This window comes from Rattus norvegicus, chromosome 7 (assembly GCF_021556685.1).
Source record: "Rattus norvegicus strain SHRSP/BbbUtx chromosome 7, alternate assembly SHRSP_T2T, whole genome shotgun sequence".
Classification (NCBI taxonomy): domain Eukaryota; kingdom Metazoa; phylum Chordata; class Mammalia; order Rodentia; family Muridae; genus Rattus; species Rattus norvegicus.
The window spans coordinates 97,889,211-97,911,544 of NC_141540.1; the positions used below are offsets into that span (position 1 = coordinate 97,889,211).

The window sequence follows — 22,334 nt, forward strand, 5'->3', positions numbered from 1 at the left end:
CAGAGAACTGTTTATCCGGTCTGTTTCCTTCTGGTTCTGGTGGTGTCTCAGGCACAGGGGTCCTGCCGCTCCTGGGCCCTCCCCCACGGGAGCTGTGCTTTTTTTCTAATAGCATAATTGATTCCCAATGCATTTAAATTTGCAGAGGCTCTTACTATCTACAATATCACTGTTGGTAGTTTTTAATTTTATGCTTATGGAACCAGAAAAATCCACCTTTTTCTCTCATACTTGTCACCTTTCCCATCATGTTGCCAAGGAAAACAGTGTGTCCCCAATGAAGCTTTTTCAAAACTCCTTAGTTCTTATCTTTTCCTGGATGTTTAATGGGCAAGTCACTGCTGATAATTCCTTTAATAAGCAATTTAAGGATTTAGGCTTTTAAAAATAAATGTATTATAGGGTTTAAATGACATACACCTTATTTTTCCATTACAGAAAAAATTCTTGCCCAGTATTTAAAGTATCACTTTGCTTTTACATGTCAAAGGTGTATCCCTTTTCCCCTATTTTTCTAAAAATCATTGGCGGTTACCTATCGTACAAGAATGGCTTTTAGCATAAATCCCTTTTTACTGTTTTAATTCTTAATTTTGAGGTAGAAAATATTGATGGCTCAGACATGGTCATCCTAAGAGGCACCAATGAAGATAATCGAGATAAAGCGTTCGACACACTACTAAGTACTCAAAATTTCTGTAAATGGTAGCCGTTTCTTCTAGAGTTGGACTGGGTCACTGGCATATGAGCTATTAAAGAGTGGCTGGCAGAAGTACAACTTGTCAGGTAACTATTAGGGCACACACTAGCTGTCAGCAGAAGTTAAAATAGGTGAATGACTCTTGACGTGCTGTTAAGACAAATACAATACAAAGTACAAGCAGGCACATGGCTAGCAGAGTAGTTACTAAGGATACACAGGCAGATATAGGCTTCTGGAGAACTATCCTCAGGGTATAAAACTATGACAACGGTGGAGTGGAAAACACACAGAAACCTCACAATGATCGTGTAATTTCGGTGTAAGATGGGAATCTGTCATTAGAGACTTCGGGGACAAAGAAGACTGTTCAAGGCAATACACAAATACTAAAAATGTAACTATGGAAACTGGGATAACAATCATAGCTTCACAGACTGAAGTGACTCTTACAATGATATCGCCCTCCTTTGAGCATAGGAGAAAACCCCTCCTGAGTCTTCCAGCACAGACTTCTATGTATGTTTGAGGCTCCACCGGCAAAGACAGAGTCAGGGTGAGAAGAAAGCCATATGGTCAATTCTTCGATGGAGGATCAAGAGTTAAGGAAAAATCCTGTGAGCCTCATAAAAATCAGAAACAATAGGAAATATACAAAAGCATGAATATACTGAATATCTTTCAAGATGCATGAAATTACTTATACATTACTCCTTCCTTTCTTCCTTCTTAATCCCATTCTTTTTTTCTGTGAGACCAGAGAACACACGTTCTATGACTCAAAATACATACAGTAACCCAACTGTGCTCCCACCCATGGATCTTGGCAAGAGTGATGCAGGACTCTCCACTCACTTGGAAGAATAAATCACTTACAATGGATAGACTTCCAAGTATTATTAAGATAATATTTATGTCCAGACATAGATATTACAGGGGATAGATTTTTGGCAAGTGTCTAGGGGCAGGATATGTGCATAGATGATGTTATAACTATATGGTTAAAATCTATGAGGCAGAAAAGCTCACACACTCTAAACACATTAGCTCCTGACTTCTCGATCCTTGATCAAAGTAAAATGACACCTATCACTGCTACTAGGGTCATAGACAAGAGTTCATACTCAAGGGTAATGGGTACCACTAGACTAGACTAGTTCTCATGCCATCTACTGTCCAAATAGAGAGATGAGGTGGGGTTAAAGCGGGGGAATTGTCTATGTGTTTTCATGCAGCTGAAAACAGAGATCCATGCTCAAAGTACAGCCAATGGCTGCAGTTTTTACAAGGAAAGAATGAAGTCAGAGGCAGGAGGTATGCATAATTGGTCTTCGTCAAACTGTAGGTCTTTGTGTATCACTGCTTCATGTCTAGTTCTGCAAGATACTGATGGCTGAGGAAAATCATTATTATCAGCAGCAGGATTCACCTGCATCATAACATGATAGCCCACTCCTAGTTCTTCATGAGATGATTGACATAAGGCTCATAATTCCTGGAATTTGAGATATTCGAGAAAGAAGAAATGCTTCAGAGACGGAATCATCAAGAGAGCAAATTGGAGGTGTCGTGCATAATATCTGCTCCTACTTGAAATCTCTATGGTCTGTGGAACCATAGTTAGAAGACAAAATACTTTGCGGAGATAATGGGAGAACCTCAGGAAAGATTTTCTGTTGTGGTGTGATTTTTTTTTTTTTTTTGCCTGTACAACTCTTTAATTTATTCACAGAAGCGACATAAGGAAATTCCCTTTTAGCCCTTAGAATAAACTGACAAAGATTAAATAGAAGAAAAGACATATAAGTTAATAAACAAATGAGGAGTTGTGGTAGAAGAGAAGACCTCAAGAGTAGAATTAACCAACTGCTGTGCCCTATTCAAAAACACAGATATTCTTTTCAAAAGGGTAAGTGCATCCAGGCAATTGTAGCTACTGCCAGGTCACAGATCAGACTAACTCCTCATGCCTTTCTAAGATAGAAATGGGATAATAGGTGGACATGCCTTACTGTACCTGCTATTTAGCTGCTGCTGCTGTAGCTCCTCCTCCTCCTCCTCCTCCTCCTCCTCCTCCTCCTCCTCCTCTTCTTCCTCCTCTTCCTTCTTTTTTTTAAAAAAAGATTTATTTTATTTATATTAGTACACTGTCTTCAGACACACCAGAAGAGGGCATCAGATCCCATTACAGATGGTTGTGAGCCACAATGTGGTTGCTGGGAATTGAACTCAGGACCTCTGGAAGAGCAGTCAGTGCTCTTAACCGCTGAGCCATCTCTCCAGCCTCCTCCTCCTTCTTCTCAATGATGATGAGGGGGAATAGGAGGGTGAATGTAAATGCATTGCCATCTGTGTGACCACAGCACTTGTTCTCTGAATGTGAATTCTCTCAAATAATTATACTTCTGGTAGGATATTTGACTGGTACAAATGAGTCTAATTGTATAGTTTATTTTTATGCCTTTTGAACGAACTAGGCTTCTTCTCAGTAAGCTGCTTGAGGCCTTTTCTGCTACCCTGAAGTTGGGAAAATGAATTGCTGTATTTTGCTCTATTTTGTATTAGGAGTGGGGAGGATTCTCCAGAAACTATATAATATTTTTGGTGAAAGAAAACACCTTTGTGTGATAGCATTATATAGAAACTATTTCCTGATGTAGAAACTAGAACCGTAACAGAGGAATTTGAGACTACTCTCCGATGAAAAGAGAACAATGACATCACAGAGGAAGGATCCTCAACAGTTTCCTAGAGTTCCACTGATGTCAATGGCTATGGGCTGGTTTCACGCTTAGGTGGAGTAAAAGGATCTAATAATGAGGTCTGCCTGGATGTCCTGCTGCTGAGGATTTGGCAAAAGATAGAACATAAGCACCACATTAAACTAAATTTAAAGGGGGACTGTTCCCCGTTATTATTGTTTGAAGGGTTGCTTTGGGGTTGATGATTCCTCCCCACTCAAATAGCTATTTTTATGATGCTGAACTGAATTCTGTGCACTCTTTCCTGAAACACAACACATGTTTCTTGCTTTCACAAATGATTCTTACAGATCCAAGTGGTTTCCCCATGGAAGAATTCCCATTTCAATGCAACATCATTTCACACTGTTCATCTCGATGGTCCTGCCTCCTTGTGTTTCTCTGATGTTCGTTTCCAGAAAAAATTGCACAGTAGCCAAGACCAAGCCAAAGGTAGACTTTCTACTCCACTCTTCCCTTCCACTTGTACTTGGTTGGTGGGGAAAATGGTAACATATTTATTCAACAAGTATATCTATCTTTTTCTTTACATTAAAAAAAATTTCTCCTTTTCTTCCATTCAGAATAGATAGGGCTGAAGACCTCCAGCCAACAGGAGAGAGTTCGCTACTCATCTTGTGTGAACCCCCTATTTCTTAGGTGGCAAAAGAGAGCTATAGGTGACTGTAGAGAAGACTCAGCAGTTAAAAGTGTGTGTCACTCACCCAGAGGGTCTGAGTACAGTTCCCAGCACCCATGTCAGGCAGATGCTGTAACTCCGGTATTGAGAGACTGGATGCCTCTTTCTCTCTTCTACAGCAACTGGCACACATATCTATATGATCCTTTCCAAAGTATTAATTAATTAATTAAAAACAAAGATCAGATATAAAACACAGTTATCAAGACACTATTGCCATTCCAAAAATCTGCCACAATATTTTAAAATATTGCCACAATCCAAAAAAAACCTGGATTTAACTTATTTCCTCCTTCCATTTTGTTTGCTCTCACCCATCTCCAACCCCACTAAGGATAGTACTATTTGCTAGTAACACAGCTTCCTAGAACAGAGACTGCCCAGGTTAAAATATCACGAGTTCTATTCCAGAGAAACAGTTGATCCTCTCCCCTGTGAGCCTGTAAGAGCTGTGTGTGTGCCTGCTGCCAAGTTTGCAGCAATCATGTGAACTAAAATGATGACCCTAAACTCACTTCTACAAGGCACTCCTGCAAGCAACAGATTTTTCTGTATGTTTAGGATCATGAAGTAGAACCTCATCTTAGAGCAAAACCCTGTGAATGTAAAGGTTGGTGCATCAACGTCCATACTCAGACCAGGGCAAGGCCTCGCCATTCTCACAAGCCAGAGGCATCTGTATTCTTGACATGGCTAAAACTCATGTCATGAGTACCTGCTGTTACAAGGTCACACTCTCTCCCCGCAGTTACCCTCTTAACCTTTTATGCTGGTAAGCGTCTTGTGAGTAAATTCGTATGACATCTTCATAGCCAAAGCATTTTGAAGAAGTGAACCCAGATTTAAGTGTCGGTACTTACCCTGGCATAAAACACATATGCATTCAGTGCTGTAAACATGGGGGTAGGGACATGGGCACTTTGCCAGGCTTGGCATTGAACCTGCATTCTTGCTTGATGGGTGAACAACCATTTTAAGAAATGGTTCCTATCTCTCATCCCACACTATCAAGATCTGATGTTATTTTTTGTGATTTTCATCCTTCTAATGAATATTGGGCCAATATATATTTTTTTAAACTTATGCGAAAGGTATAGGGTTAGCACAGAGAGGAACTGAAGAACAAGGATCTCCCACAGTGTCCTGCAAGCTTGTTTTTTTTTACTAAGGACTTAATGGTTTAATTTCTTTTATCTCTGCTTTTGTTTGTTTGCTTGTTTAGTTGTTCCTTCTGCTGAAGTAAAGAGCCTTGATACTGGTAATTTGGACAGCTGATCCAGTTTAATTTGGAAACTGTGCTTCAGCACGACTGCCCATATGGTATAAACAGATTTCATAAGTAACAAAGTACCATGTCATTTCTGAGCTAACTTATTCAGCTCTTCCATTCTCTGCCTCAGAAGAACATCTCCTACCTGTGATTGCTTTGGTGTTGTTCACCCACAGGGGTCAGACTCTAGAGCAGTGAGGGATGGTTTTGTGAAACACCTATCTCAGGACAGAGTATCCAGACATAAATTAGTTTGTGAAATGACAAGGGAGTGCCCATTCGCTACAGCCTTTGAAGAAAGTGCTATTTAGAAGAATTGACAGAGTTCTGTCCAGGTAGATAATCAAATAGGGAGGAATCCCGTTCTCTGAATTTTAACCTTACAAAGCTTCTTTGGAAACCAGCCGTGGCAATGTGGAAAGGAAGCAGAACATCGCTTTACCATTTAGGGTGCTAGGCATGGAATCAAATTGTGAAGACTTAAAACATACTCATTATTGGAGAAAAAAGCAAGTCTGAACCGCTGACTTTTGGATCATTTGAGTTGGACACAGCATCTGGAATGTTGTAAAAGATATAAAAGATGTTTATCACAAAAATAAATAAATGACTTATCACATCTGACTTCAGTATTTTTTTTCCTGGAGCTATTGTACATTTGAATGTAAAAGATTGCAACTTTGCTAAGACATGGCCCGAATAGGCTAGGGTGGGCTTAGAATTAAGGACAGCTCCACTCTCCAAAGACCATAATATTCAGTTCAGTGACCTGGGTCAGGATCGGATGCTTTGTGCTGTTATGACCCTTGTCTCATCTCTTTTTAGTTTTTCAATTCCGCTGTCATAAAATGTTAAGGCTCTTTAGCAGTTACGCTCTCATGATATTCTGTCAGCTTTACATGTGGAAGCCTGCTTCTTCTGGACAGTATACAGACTTACAATCCTATGTGAATTCCAAATAAGAACTGGAGGAGAAGATCTTGGACTCATTCCCACCAAAACCACACCTGTGTTTTTGTTATTGTATAAACAGGACACATAAGTGGAGGCAGCATCTGTGCTCCAGTCCATGGAGAAGGCTCCTGGATTGAATAAACAAATACAGGCGAGCAAGCTGGCAATTAAGAGCCAAAGCCCAAACCACAAACCAGAAGTTCCAGTGCTTTCCTAGTGCTGTATATCAGTGTCCTGAACCCCCGTCACCCACATAGAAATGGAATACAGATTACACAGCATCTGAATAATATAAAACAACTGTGATCTGCTATGGGGGTAAAAAATCATAGGACAGTCAAAGGAAGACCAAATAGATTTCACCTTAACTGGATTGGAGTCCTTGTTGGTTGTTTGATAAGTGGTCACACCACAGGGTCCTTTACTTCTTTCAAACACTGTGTTTTTTCTGAGCACAGATGAGCGTACGCAATCTATTCCTTTCCAGGCTTGTCTTATTTAGGGTTTCTATTGTTGTCATAAAATATAAACAAAGGCAACAAGGGAAGGAAAGGGTGTATTTCAGCTTTTATCTCTCAGGTTATCACTAGTCATTACTGAGGGAAATCGGGGCAGAAACTCAAGGCACAAACCTGAAGGCAGGAACTAAAGTGGAAGCCATGGAGGAATACTGCTTACTGGCTTGCTCCCTGTGGCTTACTTAGCCTTCTTTCATAGGCTACTCAGGACCCAGGGGTTGTACTGCCTACAGTGAGCCTGGCCTTCCTACAGCAACCATTAATCAAGAAAATGTCCCCACAGGCTTGTGTACAGATCAATATTATGAGGGCATTTTCTCCATATGACTGGGTTTGTGTCAAGTTGACAAAATTAATCAGACAAAGCAAAAAGTCTTTTATCCCCCAGTGGGATGTTTTGTTCAAGATCTTTTGTTTTCCCCTCTTTATTTTTCTAAATCTTACCTGTGGGTAACATTTTATGAGCTATGCTTTGGCAAGTAAGAAGTTGAAGAAATAGGTTTAGTGCTAATAAAACCAAGCTTTGTTGGCTTAGAAGCATGATGCTGTTCAGGGTCTTTTTATTCACAGGTAGAACGTAGTGGTGATCTCAGTGGTTCCACTACAAACTTGAATACTAGTCCATGTTTCATAAGTTAACTGGAGAATTATGATTGGAATTGAATCTTGGAAAAATGTGTGGGTAACTTTTATTAAAACAGAAATACTTTGCCTCTAGGTAAGAAACCACAGGAGGAAAACAGAAGCAACACTGAAGCCAAATGCTTATCTTGATGAGTTGTGTAGAAGGCAAATTATTCTTCCTAGACTTGCCAAGGCCAGTATCTAAGAAAGGGAGAAAATAGAGTGATGGTTATAAAGAAATAAAAGTATATGCAACTTAAAATATTAAGAGAAACATACTAATCTGTTTTCTGATAATTCCAATTTTACACTGATAGTTTTAACCCCACCTCTGAAATTTCATAGTTTCACGACTGACAAATATAATTAGTGAGGCAGGATTTATTGGATTAAACACTGAGGTTTATACTATTCACAGAAGCTAAAAGTACACTGCAGTGTTGCTATACTTAAACCTCAGTTCCTCTCAAAGATGCTGTGAGTTGTACAGCCAAAGTAAGGACACAATCCAACTTTACAATCAGATACTGGCCTAGAGGAGAGACAAGAACAGGGAAGAAACCTCTGCCATGTCGAAAATGGGCTTCCAAGAGTCATCAAAATTGAATTCTCCTTGGAGCCTGGCCTAACTCGACTGTGTAACTGAGCACTGAAATGGTGCTGAATAGATAAGATTTTATGAGGGTGTTCTCATTTTGGTAAGAGCATAAATTGTCTTTCATACAATTTGAATATTTATAATATGATTCTCAAATGCCTAAATAAGCAACTCTTCAGCCGCTTTTCCTTGCTTCCTCCCTCCCCTTTCTCTCTTATTCCTTTCCTACCTATCTTCCTCCCTTCCTTCTCTCCCCGCTCCTCTTGCCTTCCCCCTATATATATCTTAAACAGTGTAGCAAATAACATGTTTGACTTAAAGTTACAGAATTATGGCAGAGAAGATTATTTTAAAGCATTGCCTGCTAAAATTCCTATAAACTCTGGATATAATATTCATGTTTAACAGCACACTGAGTTCACATTAATGTAAAGCGTATCCTCACGGGTTAGAAACAAATGACACTAAGTGTCAGGTTTGGGCTCTAAACTCTCTGGGAGTTAGGATAGTAGAGCTGACTGGTCTTTTATTTCTATGTACAGATGTGAGAGAACATCCTGAATCCAGAAAAGTTGGCTTACACTCTCTCTTTAATTCCGAATGAAAGTCGACAGCCATGTTGGAATAGTAGATGAACAGATGACATTCTGCATCACCAAAGGTCAACAGGAAGTAGATGTCTCCAAAACTAAGCTCTAAATAAGAGAAATAGTTCCAAATAGAATTTATTCCATAAGTCTTATTAACCTCATATGAAGCTAGGAATACTAGTAATACTAATCTATACTCTAGATGTTTAAAAACAAACGAGTTTCCTAAGCTGCTGATCTCTCCTGAAATTTCAACATTTAAAACTTGGTTTTCATTACATATTGACTACAAAATAAATTTTTAAAACACAAATCCAAATCTCACTTTTTTCCCTTCTCATAGAAAGTTTTCTGAGATATCTCAAGGATAAACATCTCTCACAATCTAAAATTCTAAAGGACGGTAAGAAATAATCAACTATATGAGAAATAGATCTCAGCATAGTATATGCCTAACATGCATTGCAGTATAACTTCTAAACCTTTAGAGTGAATTCAAAGCCAGCTTGCAATATGTTGGAACATGTCTCAGAAAACCAAGGAAAATAAATAAGATCAAATCAAAACATTAACCAACTGTGAACAAGTCCACAGTCCCAGGATTAGCCATGATCTCTTGATTTCTCTCTACTACAGTTATTGGCTGAATACCAAAGTCTAATTGTATTAGACTAAAATAGCTATAAATATATAAAACTGTGTTTTAAAAAGAGACCTTTGAAGAGGAAAGCATCTGAAAAGCAAGGCTTATCTAAAAATAAGTTGTTTTGGGTGAGCCAAAAGGCCACAGGTTCAAGGATCAATGTTCAGTGAAATGTTCAGAGATAGGAAGTTTGGGAAAAAATTGGATCGTAATGGAACTGTACCAGTGGATTCAACATTGAACAAACTATACAGAAATGCTGGAAACTAAATGCACCTTCAGAAAGTACATTTGATTTACTTAATCTAATCAACTGACAATGAAAAATACCCACCATAAGTTCACTTCTTATTAATTTGACATCTGAACACACCAATTGAAGTCATAATCCAACTGACACTTCAACCAGTAGAAATAAAATTTAAATGTGAACAAAATTTAGGGACACTTTTGTCACTATGAAGCCCATGAAACACTGAAAAGCACAGCTGCTAATAGAAACATCATGCTAAAAGCATGAGTCAAGAGAGAAACAATCAGAATTATAGGATTGTTAATGTATAAACCTATTAATGTTTATATATTAGGTTAGGTAAATTTCAAGAACCTTTAAAGTATTATAAACCAAAGGGTAAATATGTTGAATTCACATGGGGTGAGTTTTAACAAGCATTGTATTTTAAAACAATTTTTTGGTCTATGGTATATTTAAGAATTTAAGTGTCTGATATGAACATCTGAAAAGACAGAGTGTTGGCAAGATTTAAAAAAAAATGGACTCTGGGGTTGGGGATTTAGCTCAACAGTAGAGCACTTGCCTAGCAAGCGCAAGGCCCTGGGTTCGGTCCCCAGCTCCAGAAAAAAAAAGAGGCCATTTACATAAAGGATTTACTATTTTTTAAAAAATGGACTCTTTGGGGGAAGGATGGGGAGGGGAACACACATAGAGAAGGGGAAGGGGAGAGGTTGGGGGATGGTGGCCCGGAAACCGGGAAAGGCTCTGAATGGGTGTTCCTTCTGCCTCTGTTCTAAACTTTGCCTCCCAATGTAGTAGGTTTAATGTTTCATTTATGACTGGAGAGAAGAGAGAAATTTCACAATAAAGGTATCACTTGGCCAAGACCCAGTAATTCCAAATATGTATCTAGTAAATGACAGGTACTCAAAGCATATGAAAAAGCAGACAGAACTAAAACATTCTGCCATCTTTCTAAATTTGTATTGCTTGTAGCCAATAAAATATGCCAACCTTAAGAACTCAGATATGGGGACTGGAAAGATGGCTCAGCGGTTAAGGGCACTGACTGCCCTTCCAGAGGTCCTGAGTTCAATTCCCAGCAACCACATGGTGGCTCAAAACCATCTGTAAGGTGATCCGATGCCCTCAAAGCAGATACAGTATACTCATATAAATATAATAATAAATACATCTTAAAAAAAAAAAGAAATCAGGCTGCTGCAAGAGAGCTGCCTGGTGAGATCGGGACACACAGAGGCAGAGTTCATCTAGGACCGGGCACGTCCTGTGTTTGCCGGAGGTCCCACGCCCGCGGATCCCGGGCCCGCAGCAGCTCTCTGCTCCCAGACCCTGTGGGAAAGACACCTCACCGCCTGATAAGGTGGGCACTCCTGAGGCTGCAGAGCGGAAGAGACCACCAACACTGCCCACCCCTGCCCACATCCCTGGCCCAAGAGGAAACTGTATAAGGCCTCTGGGCTCCCGTGGGGGAGGGCCCAGGAGCGGCAGGACCCCTGCCTGAGACACCACCGGAACCTGAGGGAAACAGACCGGATAAACAGTTCTCTGCACCCAAATCCCGTGGGAGGGAGAGCTGAACCTTCAGAGAGGCAGACAGGCCTGGGAAACCAGAAGAGACTGCTCTCTGTACATACATCTCGGACGCCAGAGGAAAACACCAAAGGCCATCTGGAACCCTGGTGCACTGAAGCTCCCGGAAGGGGCGGCACAGGTCTTCCTGGTTGCTGCCGCCGCAGAGAGCCCTTGGGCAGCACCCCGCGAGCAAACTTGAGCCTCGGAACCACAGGTAAGACCAACTTGTCTGCTGCAAGAAAGCTGCCTGGTGAACTCAAGACACAGGCCCACAGGAACAGCTGAAGACCTGTAGAGAGGAAAAACTACACGCCCGAAAGCAGAACACTCTGTCTCCATAACTGACTGAAAGAGAGGAAAACAGGTCTACAGCACTCCTGACACACAGGCTTATAGGACAGTCTAGCCACTGTCAGAAATAGCAGAACAAAGTAATACTAGAGATAATCTGATGGCGAGAGGCAAGCGCAGGAACACAAGCAACAGAAACCAAGACTACATGGCATCATCGGAGCCCAATTCTCCCACAAAAACAAACATGGAATATCCAAACAAACCAGAAAAGCAAGATCTAGTTTCAAAATCATATTTGATCATGATGCTGGAGGACTTCAAGAAAGACGTGAAGAACTCCCTTAGAGAACAAGTAGAAGCCTACAGAGAGGAATCGCAAAAATCCCTGAAAGAATTCCAGGAAAACACAATCAGTTGAAGGAATTAAAAATGGAAATAGAAGCAATCAAGAAAGAACACATGGAAACAACCCTGGATATAGAAAACCAAAAGAAGAGACAAGGAGCTGTAGATACAAGCCTCACCACAGAATTCAAGAGATGGAAGAGAGAATCTCAGGAGCAGAAGATTCCATAGAAATCATTTACTCAACTGTCAAAGATAATGTAAAGCGGAAAAATCTACTGGTCCAAAACATACAGGAAATCCAGGACTCAATGAGAAGATCAAACCTAAGGATAATAGGTATAGAAGAGAGTGAAGACTCCCAGCTCAAAGGACCAGTAAATATCTTCAACAAAATCATAGAAGAAAACTTCCCTAACCTAAAAAAAGAGATACCCATAGGCATACAAGATGCCTACAGAACTCCAAATAGATTGGACCAGAAAAGAAACACCTCCCGTCACATAATAGTCAAAACACCAAATGCACAAAATAAAGAAAGAATATTAAAAGCAGTAAGGGAAAAATGTCAAGTAACATATAAAGGCAGACCTATCAGAATCACACCAGACTTCTCGCCAGAAACTATGAAGGCCAGAAGATCCTGGACGGATGTCATACAGACCCTAAGAGAACACAAATGCCAGCCCAGGTTACTGTATCCTGCAAAACTCTCAATTAACATAGATGGAGAAACCAAGATATTCCATGACAAAACCAAATTTACACAATATCTTTCTACAAATCCAGCACTACAAAGGATAATAAATGGTAAAGCCCAACATAAGGAGGCAAGCTATACCCTAGAAGAAGCAAGAAACTAATCGTCTTGGCAACAAAACAAAGAGAATGAAAGCACACAAACATAACCTCACATCCAAATATGAATAGAACAGGAAGCAATAACCACTATTCCTTAATATCTCTCAACATCAATGGCCTCAACTCCCCAATAAAAAGAAATAGATTAACAAACTGGATATGCAACGAGGACCCTGCATTCTGCTGCCTACAGGAAACACACCTCAGAGACAAAGACAGACACTACCTCAGAGTGAAAGGCTGGAAAACAACTTTCCAAGCAAATGGTCAGAAGAAGCAAGCTGGAGTAGCCATTCTAATATCAAATAAAATCAATTTCCAACTAAAAGTCATCAAAAGAGATAAGGAAGGACACTACATATTCATCAAAGGAAAAATCCACCAAGATGAACTCTCAATCCTAAATATCTATGCCCCAAATACAAGGGCACCTACATATGTACAAGAAACCTTACTAAAGCTCAAAACACACATTGCACCTCACACAATAATAGTGGGAGATTTCAACACCCCACTCTCATCAATGGACAGATCATGGAAACAGAAATTACACAGAGATGTAGACAGACTAAGAGAAGTCATGAGCCAAATGGACCTAACAGATATTTATAGAACATTCTATCCTAAAGCAAAAGGATATACCTTCTTCTCAGCTCCTCATGGTACTTTCTCCAAAATTGACCATATAATTGGTCAAAAAACGGGCCTCAACAGGTACAGAAAGATAGAAATAATCCCATGCGTGCTATCGGACCACCACGGCCTAAAACTGGTCTTCAATAACAATCAAGGAAGAATGTCCACATATACTTGGAAATTGAACAATGCTCTACTCAATGATAACCTGGTCAAGGAAGAAATAAAGAAAGAAATTAAAAACTTTTTAGAATTTAATGAAAATGAAGGTACAACATACCCAAACTTATGGGACACAATGAAAGCTGTGCTAAGAGGAAAACTCATAGCGCTGAGTGCCAGCAGAAAGAAACAGGAAAGAGCATATGTCAGCAGCTTGACAGCACACCTAAAAGATCTAGAACAAAAAGAAGCAAATACACCCAGGAGGAGTAGAAGGCAGGAAATAATCAAACTCAGAGCTGAAATCAACCAAGTAGAAACAAAAAGGACCATAGAAAGAATCAACAGAACCAAAAGTTGGTTCTTTGAGAAAATCAACAAGATAGATAAACCCTTAGCCAGACTAACGAGAGGACACAGAGAGTGTGTCCAAATTAACAAAATCAGAAATGAAAAGGGAGACATAACAACAGATTCAGAGGAAATTCAAAAAATCATCAGATCTTACTACAAAAAACTATATTCAACAAAACTTGAAAATCTTCAGGAAATGGACAATTTCCAAAACAGATACCAGGTATCGAAGTTAAATCAGGAACAGATAAAACAGTTAAACAACCCCATAACTCCTAAGGAAATAGAAGCAGTCATTAAAGGTCTCCCAACCAAAAAGAGCCCAGGTCCAGACGGGTTTAGTGCAGAATTCTATCAAACCTTCATAGAAGACCTCATACCAATATTATCCAAACTATTCCACAAAATTGAAACAGATGGATCACTACCGAATACCTTCTACGAAGCCACAATTACTCTTATACCTAAACCACAGAAAGACACAACAAAGAAAGAGAACTTCAGACCAATTTCCCTTATGAATATCAACGCAAAAATACTCAACAAAAATCTGGCAAACCGAATCCAAGAGCACATCAAAACAATCATCCACCATGATCAAGTAGGCTTCATCCCAGGCATGCAGGGATGGTTTAATATACGGAAAACCATCAACGTGATCCATTATATAAACAAACTGAAAGAACAAAAGTACATGATCATTTCATTAGATGCTGAGAAAGCATTTGACAAAATTCAACACCCCTTCATGATAAAAGTCCTGGAAAGAATAGGAATTCAAGGCCCATACCTGAACATGGTAAAAGCCATATACAGCAAACCAGTTGCTAACATTAAACTAAATGGAGAGAAACTTGAAGCAATCCCACTAAAATCAGGGACTAGACAAGGCTGCCCACTCTCTCCCTACTTATTCAATATAGTTCTTGAAGTTCTAGCCAGAGCAATCAGACAACAAAAGGAGATCAAGGGGATACAGATAGGAAAAGAAGAAGTCAAAATATCACTATTTGCAGATGATATGATAGTATATTTCAGTGATCCCAAAAGTTCCACCAGTGAACTACTAAAGCTGATAAACAACTTCCGCAAAGTGGCTGGGTATAAAATTAACTCAAATAAATCAGTTGCCTTCCTCTATACAAAAGAGAAACAAGCCGAGAAAGAAATTAGGGAAACGACACCCTTCATAATAGCCCCAAATAATATAAAGTACCTCGGAGTGACTTTAGCAAAGCAAGTAAAAGATCTGTACAATAAGAACTTCAAGACACTGAGGAAAGAAATTGAAGAAGACTTCAGAAGATGGAAAGATCTCCCATGCTCATGGATTGGCAGGATTAATATAGTAAAAATGGCCATTTTACCAAAAGCAATCTACAGATTCAATGCAATCCCCATCAAAATACCAATCCAATTCTTCAAAGAGTTAGACAGAACAATTTGCAAATTCATCTGGAATAACAAAAAACCCAGGATAGCTAAAGCTATCCTCAACAATAAAAGGACTTCAGGGGGAATCACTATCCCTGAACTCAAGCAGTATTACAGAGCAATAGTGATAAAAACTGCATGGTATTGGTACAGAGACAGACAGATAGACCAATGGAATAGAATTGAAGACCCAGAAATGAACCCACACACCTATGGTCACTTGATTTTTGACAAAGGAGCCAAAACCATCCAATGGAAAAAAGATAGCATTTTCAGCAAATGGTGCTGGTTCAACTGGAGGGCAACATGTAGAAGAATGCAGATCGATCCATGCTTATCACCCTGTACAAAGCTTAAGTCCAAGTGGATCAAGGACCTCCACATCAAAGCAGACACACTCAAACTAATAGAAGAAAAACTAGGGAAGCATCTGGAACACATGGGCACTGGAAAAAATTTCCTGAACAAAACACCAATGGCTTACGCTCTAAGATCAAGAATTGACAAATGGGATCTCATAAAACTGCAAAGCTTCTGTAAGGCAAAGGACACTGTGGTTAGGACAAAACGGCAACCAACAGATTGGGAAAAGATCTTTACCAATCCTACAACAGATAGAGGCCTTATATCCAAAATATACAAAGAACTCAAGAAGTTAGACCACAGGGAAACAAATAACCCTATTAAAAAATGGGGCTCAGAGCTAAACAAAGAATTCACAGCTGAGGAATGCTGAATGGCGGAGAAACACCTAAAGAAATGTTCAACATCTTTAGTCATAAGGGAAATGCAAATCAAAACAACCCTGAGATTTCACCTCACACCAGTGAGAATGGCTAAGATCAAAAACTCAGGGGACAAAGATGCTGGCGAGGATGTGGAGAAAGAGGAACACTCCTCCATTGTTGGTGGGATTGCAAACTGGTACAACCATTCTGGAAATCAGTCTGGAGGATCCTCAGAAAATTGGACATTGAACTGCCTGAGGATCCAGCTATACCTCTCTTGGGCATATACCCAAAAGATGCCCCAAGATATAAAAAAGACACGTGCTCCACTATGTTCATTGCAGCCTTATTTATAATAGCCAGAAGCTGGAAAGAACCCAGATGCCCTTCAACAGAGGAATGGATACAGAAAATGTGGTACATCTACACAATGGAATATTACTCAGCTATCAAAAACAACTACTTTATGAAATTCGTAGGCAAATGGCTGGAACTGGAAAATATCATCCTGAGTGAGGTAACCCAAACACAGAAGGACATACATGGTATTCACTCACTGATAAGTGGCTATTAGCCCAAATGCTTGAATTACCCTAAATGCCTAGAACAAATGAAACTCAAGACAGATGATCAAAATGTGAATGGTTCACTCCTTCTTTAAAAGGGGAACAAGAATACCCTTGCCAGGGAAGAGAGAGGCAAAGATTAAAACAGAGACTGAAGGAACACCCATTCAGAGTCTGCCCCACATGTGGCCCATACATATACAGCCACCCAATTAGACAAGATGGATGAAGCAAAGAAGTGCAGACCGACAGGAGCCGGATGTAGATCGCTCCTAAGAGACACAGCCAGAATACAGCAAATACAGAGGCGAATACCAGCAGCAAACCACTGAACTGAGAATAGGACCCCCCTTGAAGGAATCAGAGAAAGAACTGGAAGAGCTTGAAGGGGCTCGAGACCCCATATGTACAACAATGCCAAGCAACCAGAGCTTCCAGGGACTAAGCCACTACCTAAAGACTATACATGGACTGACCCTGGACTCTGACCTCATAGGTAGCAATGAATATCCTAGTAAGAGCACCAGTGGAAGGGGAAGCCCTGGGTCCTGCTAAGACTGAACCCCCAGTGAACTAGACTGTTGGGGGGAGGGGGACAATGGGGGGAGGGTGGGGAGGGGAACACCGATAAGAAAGAGGAGGGGGGAGGGGGATGTTTGCCTGGAAACTGGGAAAGGGAATAACACTCGAAATGTATATAAGAAATACTCAAGTTAATAATAAAAATAAAATAAAATAAAAGTGACCAGAAGAAAAAAAAAGAAATCCTTACTGAAAAAAAAAAAAAGAAATCAGATAAGAATATAAGATTTATGGTCTGTAAGAAGCCGTATACCGAGTAGTTACACAGCCAGAATCCTAATGCCTCCAGCCTTTCTATTGGTCAGAAGGAAGTTGAAGTCTATATGCATTCTAATGGAGGTGTTCACGAGTCGTGACCCACTGGAGGTTACTTGGGATGCTTCCCAAATAGGACTATCACACATCGTTTCGTTATTTTGCCGATTAAGTAGCAGACAGTGTACAAAACTACTGAAATGAATAAGCCGAAGCTGTTTGCTCTCAAGGATACAGTAGTCTATTAGAAGATAAAGACACATAAAAATTAATAAGCAAAGAGTATGTAGGACACCCGAGGATTAAGCAAGTAATGTGAGGGAAAAACTCCTGCCCCGTATCAGAGACTGAGTCATCAGGAAGACTGCAGCCTGGAAGGCAAGTTTGGGTTGGCCCTGGAAGAATTTCTTATTCACAGAGGATGAGAGTAGGAAAGACATCTCATGTTCAGTGTGCAGTCTGAGGGAAGCCCACACGGGATAGGAATGGCAACGGGGAGTGACTTTTAAAATCACACATCACAGGGTCATCAAAGAAGCTCAGTTAGTGGAGAGCCTGCATAGGGCACGTGAGGCTGTAGGGCTGGGCCCCCAGCACTGAAGCAAGCAGATTTCACTTTGTTACACAGTGAATTCGAAGATAGTCCGGGACACTGGAGATCATGTCACAGACAAACAAAAGGGAAGAATCAGAGACCTAGGAGAACTGGCTCATTTCGTTTCCCGTTGCAGTCACCGTTTTCTGCCTTGTTTTTCCATCTAGACTGCCAGGTCCCTGCAGAGAATGCTTTATTCATTTTGCCACCTTCCTAGCCTCTGCACCAAAATGTCTCTAGCAGGCACTCCGCCCTGCGCTTGGCAAACTCTTGTGACTTGAGTCAGTGAGCCGGTGGGGTGTGTCTGTGAGTGGGGTGGAGTATTAGTGTCTTCTTTCCAGCCAAGGGACCACCTGTCACCCCACCCAGACCCTGTGTGTGCTGCTGTGTGGCCTTTCACAGCTGCTGCTGCACACACCCAGCCTCAGCTGTGGTTACGTCACTGGGAGGATGAAGGGATCCCCCTGTACCAGCGCACATGGTTTTGTTTGCGATCAGAGGGGCCCCAGGAGAAAACACACTGGCTAGCCAACAATGCTCACGTTTCCTAGTTTTCTATGTTATGTTCTGCTGGAGGGCGGTCTGCATGACGAAGGGATCTAGCACAAGCTGAGAGAGAGAGAGAGAGAGAGAGAGAGAGAGAGAGAGAGAGAGAGAGAGAGAGCCGTTGGCTGAGGTTATGACTCTGCTCCCCAGGCGGCATGGGAGGGGTTTGGTTGCTCCTTTCAGTCTCTTAAGATATGAAAAAGGTCAGTGTGGGAACACCCCCTACCCTTGCCAAGTGGGGAGGGTTTAGGCTGCCCCTGGCAGGAAAAGTCCACTGACTCACTTGGAACAGAAGTAGGCGGAGGGGTGTAATGCAGATAAAAGGCTAAAATATACAACAAGGCTTCTTGGTTGGTTTTGTTTGTTTTTTTCTCTAGGTAAGGAGGATAAATCTAGTAATATACATCGTCCAGAATTATGGGCAATGCTTGGAAGAAATACGGTAGTGGGCATCAAGAGATGGCAGCTGGCATTCTTGCAAATGGCTTCCTCATCCTAGCTGGCAGGACCTGAGCCAAGAGAGCATTAAGTGTCTTCCTTACCTTTCTGGAAGTCTAAGCTGCTCAGTTGATCATCTTCCCAGAAGGAATTTGTAGTTCTGTATCTTTAAAAAACATCCCCTCTCGTTTCTCTGTCTGCAAAACAGGAGGAGTAAGTATCAACAGGCTGCACTCTGATTCCCCAAGGGAACTTCTCAGTTGAAGGGTGGGGGCGCTGAGCGAGTTCCGGGAAGCAGAGGACACAGGGTGTAGGTGTCTGCAGTCTGGACAGGGTCAGTGGATTTGGAGTGAGGCACAGACATCTGGCATCGGATTGCACGTTTTATCTCATTAATTCTAGGGATTTGCTCCTCTGGAGATTTGACTTAAGATGTTTGTGGGAGGGTCTGTTAATGCGGGAGTTTTCTTTGCAGGCAGCAGAGTTAAGGTCCCAGTGATCTCCCTAGCATGAAGAGCTGCCTCCAAAGGACAGAGGGACCTTCTCACTGAAGAGGTGGGAGAGAGAAGGGAGAATACATGTGTTCCGAGACCAGCTAACTGGTTGTTGGTTGGTTATCCCCAAGCTGCTGGGAAATCATGGACTTTGTTACTCTCCATTCAAGAAACAGCTCTCACCTCAAGGGGAATAAACAATAGTTTACTCTGGAATTTAAGTTACCCCAAATTCCATGTTCCAAAGTACAGACCATTACTTGAAGTCTTCATAGTGACACAACGACAACAACAACAACAATAACAACGACAATGTCCTAAATGGAGATTTAAAATAATTCATTGGCAGAAATTTCAGGTTTACTTCAACAGGAAGGCACCTCTACTATGGACCCCCTAGAACCTCTCTGATAGAATTCTTATCTGTTGAACTGGTGGAAACTGATGGTTGATAAATTCTGAAAGATGTAGTTTGATAATCACAAGGACATTCGGTTAAACCTGAGGTAGGCAAGGAATGGCTACAGTACTCCACTCTGTTCACGTTGAGGCTCTAAACAGCTTTGTGGAAGGTTCAGGGTAAGGCGTGACTTGATCCAGGAACTTTCACCCACATAGTCCTGAACTTAAGACCAACTCATAGGGCTATGGCATCTAGCAGGAGATGAGTCCACAGTAGCTTAGCTTACAAAGTCACAGAGACTGCTAGACATGATTCTTGACTTCTGGGCATTTAAAACTGCTATCAAGATAAAAACACTTCTGTACATAAAAACACATTACACCAAAAGGTCTGATGAATTATTACTAAAATTATATACCACAAATTTCCTGTGTGTTTCTGTTGGATTTGGTTTGAAATGGCATTCATTACCTAAGAGAGGATGGGATTTAAAAATTTACCCTGAGTCTTCTAGAGATCTGTGATGGCCAGTCTTGGATGTTACCTGAATACAATCCAGTCTTTCATTCTTCAACAGTTTCTGTGTCAAACTTTTGACTTGAGTTCCTATCTTAGTTTCCTTGAAGATGGATCATAGCCTATAAGACATTAACATTTGAGGGACACATTTAAATCATCCTAAAAATCCATACTAGAAATTTACATGATATTCAAATAAGATATTAGACCTAGAATTAAAGTCACTACTAGCTTCCAGGCTATTCGGATAAAATAAACGCATTTTTGTAGTTGAGAAAGACATGAGTTTGGGAGACCTGAAGAAGAATAGTAAAGTCTAAATGTCTTTTCTCCCCTAAATTAATTATAATCACCAGCATCATGATTTTAGGAGATGAAACCTTTGTGAAGTCAAAGTGCAGCAGCTCTTCTGCACAGGATTAGTGCTTTCATTTGAGAAACCAGGAAGTGAAAGAGCTTGTACTCTAGGTGAGTATTTGAGGCGATGGTTTTGGTGGATGATAAATGTCTCTGGGCTCATATGCTGACTTCCAGGGACCCAGATAATAGTGATCATTTAAAAAGCATTGGAAACTTTAGGAGACGGCACTTAGGTGCTAGAATGCTCAGGTTTTCAAAGAGTGGTAATGTGGAGATTTGGGACCTAAAAAAAGGCCCACAAAGTTAGGCATTTGGAAGTACTCCCCAGACAAGGGATCATTGAGTTCTTGTAGGATCCAGGTTAGTTACCAGGAGGGCAAGTTATTGTAAAGTGAAAACAATTCAAAACAAAACAACAAACCCCAACACTGAATACTAAATGGTACCTATCTCTTCCCCAATTTTGTGTTTCCTTCCCTCTCTCCTCCAAGCCTACTAAGCACTCATAATTTTCTCCATTTTTAATTGGAAGTTGGCATATATAATGATGGGGACAGAAGTTTCATGATACTGATAAAAATTTGAGCCCTTCTGAAACCAGTAGATAAATTTTTGAACCCAAATTCCTAAATGCTAAAGAATTGTAAATTTTAATGTGAGGATGAAGGCCCAAGGACCCAGACTGGAATGAGAGATATTGATGTAAATACTACAATATAAAAACCTTGAAAATCGGGAGTTCATTGATCAAGACCAGTAAAATATGGGTGTCATAAATCAGTGGATATTTCAGAAAAGTCATGTGTGTTCATAGCAGAGCAGTTATCAAGCTTCTGGTAATCTGTCATGGGCCTGGGAAAGACTCCGAAGCTAAAATTATCAAACCATTGAAAGAGGAGAGGGGAAGAAGAGGGAAGGAGAGAGAGGGAGACACACAGACCCAGAGAAAGAGAATCATGCTCATACTCACACACACACACACACGGGGTGGGGGAAAGCAGGGAGGGAGAGAGAGAGAGAGAGAGAGAGAGAGAGAGAGAGAGAGAGAGACAGAGACAGAGAGACAGAGAGACAGAGAGACAGAGAGACAGAGAGACAGAGAGAGGGAGAGAATATTTGTACTTCATGCATCTTTTTGTTCTGAGATAAGGTGATATCCACCCATACTCTTGAGATGGTGTCCACACTGCTGAGGATGGATAGCCCTTACGCAGTTGATCCAGTTACTGTTCTTCTTTAAAATGACCTCCACAGGTATTGTTTTACCAGCTCTTTGTTCAGCTCTAAGTTGGTCAAGTTGAAGCATTACTCTTCTAAAGGAAACTTTGAGAGGTAAAATTGAAGTCAGCAAGCCTGTGGAAAGGCATTGGATAGGACGACTTGGGAACCAGGGAAATAGAAGACAGAGCTAAACTATTTGCTGTGTTTTAAATATCTGGGGAAGATGTTGAAAGGGGAAGATCCTGGACAGCTTGGAACTTTTCTCTAAGTTGGCAGTGGTTGTACATTCTTTATACAACCATCCTGGATTACCAGAGGCTTGATGACTGGCCCCCTAGGAACACATGTGACTTGTCCTAGATAGCCATGGAG

The 22,334-nt window shown here is 40.8% G+C and overlaps 1 long non-coding RNA gene across 1 annotated transcript; it reads right to left on the minus strand.

The window, feature by feature from the left end:
• Positions 1-7,518: 7,518 nt before the first annotated feature.
• Positions 7,519-19,129, minus strand: LOC148004798 (uncharacterized). Its single transcript, XR_015626149.1, has 3 exons — positions 19,070-19,129; positions 8,687-8,800; positions 7,519-7,708 (listed from the first exon to the last, which is right to left on the minus strand). It is a non-coding gene; the product is annotated as an uncharacterized LOC148004798 (long non-coding RNA).
• Positions 19,130-22,334: the final 3,205 nt, after the last annotated feature.